The 2,500-nt window shown below is 52.5% G+C and overlaps 2 non-coding genes across 2 annotated transcripts; both read left to right on the top strand.

Annotated features, from left to right (window-relative positions):
• Positions 1–1,211: 1,211 nt before the first annotated feature.
• TRNAS-CGA (transfer RNA serine (anticodon CGA)) lies at positions 1,212–1,293 on the top strand. Its single transcript has one exon. It is a non-coding gene; the product is annotated as a tRNA-Ser (tRNA).
• A 1,122-nt stretch (positions 1,294–2,415) lies between these two features.
• Positions 2,416–2,497, top strand: TRNAS-AGA (transfer RNA serine (anticodon AGA)). The gene has a single exon. It is a non-coding gene; the product is annotated as a tRNA-Ser (tRNA).
• The last annotated feature ends 3 nt before the right edge of the window (positions 2,498–2,500 follow it).

Raw genomic sequence — 2,500 nt, 5'->3', positions numbered from 1 at the left:
CTCGTGTCACTTCTAGACCTTCCTTGGCAGATGCATTCAGGAGAGGCCCCCTACCTGCGACCCAGTGAAAGTACAGTCTTTTGCTGCCCTGTGCAAGCCAGGGGACTGAAGGCACAGCTTTCTGCCACAACAGCAGAGAGCAGAGGAAGGGCGCCCAGGAGGACCGTCAGAGGGTGGTGAGGCCCCTGTCCTCTCGGCCCCGATCGGCCAAGACCTCTCTATTTGGGCAGAAGGGACCCATTCTGCGGTCCTCTGAGGCTTAGGGCCACATGCCCAGAAGGCCCACCACCCAAATCTTTGCCATATGGCTTAGACTAACTACCGGACCACTCGTGCGGCCATTTATTCCTCTGGAGCCTGTCAAAATGGCCTGCCGAAATTGGCTCCCAGGAGGCCTCTGCAACTCGATTTGCATAGAGACAGCCCCTGCCCAGGCATGCTTCCAAACAGGACACTGTTAACAGTTTCAATTTGGAGCTGGCAGAAGCCAGTGCAACCTAGTGAAGGTGAGGCTCTGCTGCCTGGCCGCTTGCTAGGTTTATTAGCACAGATCTGTCCCTGGCACTTAGTCCGAGCTTGGCAGGGAGGGGATATGGCATTTAGGGAACTTGGGCCAGACCATAGAGATTCTGACTTTTGAATGCATTTTCAAGGGTCATGGGAGGGCCAAAAGGGAACGGTGCAGAGCGGCATAAAGTAAGGGGCGGAGGAGACATTGTGTGTGGCTAAAGTGTTAAGTTTATAGTAGAAACAGGTTTGCTCAGGAGTAGTCGTGGCCGAGTGGTTAAGGCGATGGACTAGAAATCCATTGGGGTTTCCTCGCGCAGGTTCAAATCCTGCCGACTACGGTGCAGAGCCCGCTTTTATTGTTTACTCTTTTCTGGTGTGGAAAACAATCTTAAAATAGCAGTATAATACAATTACTAAAGGAGGCTGCGGCGCACTTGAGCTATTCAAGCAAGATCCTAGGAGTAAAAGCGGCTTCATCCTTTAGGCCAACGCAGAGAAACTGGTACGTTTTGACGGGTTTCGTTTTGCAATTTCAAACATATATGTACATTTAAAAGAAACTTGTGAGGAGAAAGAACGGTGCATGATGAGAGAGAAGGGTGGAAAGTACAGGACAAGATCTAGAGGCAAGGCGGTAGAGACTAAGGACTCTTCTGTGTAAGCACAGCACGATCTTTCGAGTGAGAGTTTCACTCTCATGGGTAGTCGTGGCCGAGTGGTTAAGGCGATGGACTCGAAATCCATTGGGGTCTCCCCGCGCAGGTTCGAACCCTGCCGACTACGCCTCGGTTTGAACTGAGCTGCAATTTTGCAATTTGCTCGGAAATGTCCCCAAAACAAGATGTAAACATGCATGTTGATTATAGGATGGACGATAAAGCAGACATTGGGAAGACTCCCATCCAGGACTCTCTGACTGTTAGGGGTGGGGGCCACGATTATATTTCCACCCTGACACTAGTTGCCGCTAGAGCCATCGACGCCTGGCATCGCCTCCGTCTGTAAGAAGCCCATCCTGCGCTTTTCCTTGCCTGCATCTTTACAGCAGATATTGGGAGGGGTCCATGTGGATACAGAGGATGGAGCAACTGGCACGCAAGCTATCTGCCGAGCCTTTTTTGTGTGTCAGCACAAGGGTTCTCGTGTCACTTCTAGACCTTCCTTGGCAGATGCATTCAGGAGAGGCCCCCTACCTGCGACCCAGTGAAAGTACAGTCTTTTGCTGCCCTGTGCAAGCCAGGGGACTGAAGGCACAGCTTTCTGCCACAACAGCAGAGAGCAGAGGAAGGGCGCCCAGGAGGACCGTCAGAGGGTGGTGAGGCCCCTGTCCTCTCGCCCCCGATCGGCCAAGACCTCTCTATTTGGGCAGAAGGGACCCATTCTGCGGTCCTCTGAGGCTTAGGGCCACATGCCCAGAAGGCCCACCACCCAAATCTTTGCCATATGGCTTAGACTAACTACCGGACCACTCGTGCGGCCATTTATTCCTCTGGAGCCTGTCAAAATGGCCTGCCGAAATTGGCTCCCAGGAGGCCTCTGCAACTCGATTTGCATAGAGACAGCCCCTGCCCAGGCATGCTTCCAAACAGGACACTGTTAACAGTTTCAATTTGGAGCTGGCAGAAGCCAGTGCAACCTAGTGAAGGTGAGGCTCTGCTGCCTGGCCGCTTGCTAGGTTTATTAGCACAGATCTGTCCCTGGCACTTAGTCCGAGCTTGGCAGGGAGGGGATATGGCATTTAGGGAACTTGGGCCAGACCATAGAGATTCTGACTTTTGAATGCATTTTCAAGGGTCATGGGAGGGCCAAAAGGGAACGGTGCAGAGCGGCATAAAGTAAGGGGCGGAGGAGACATTGTGTGTGGCTAAAGTGTTAAGTTTATAGTAGAAACAGGTTTGCTCAGGAGTAGTCGTGGCCGAGTGGTTAAGGCGATGGACTAGAAATCCATTGGGGTTTCCCCGCGCAGGTTCAAATCCTGCCGACTACGGTG

The sequence above is a fragment of the Ambystoma mexicanum genome, chromosome 3q (assembly GCF_040938575.1).
Source record: "Ambystoma mexicanum isolate Mex_15411 chromosome 3q, UKY_AmexF1_1, whole genome shotgun sequence".
NCBI lineage: Eukaryota > Metazoa > Chordata > Amphibia > Caudata > Ambystomatidae > Ambystoma > Ambystoma mexicanum.
The sequence above is the reverse complement of the archived record's forward strand: the minus strand, read 5'-3'. Positions and strand labels throughout refer to the sequence as shown.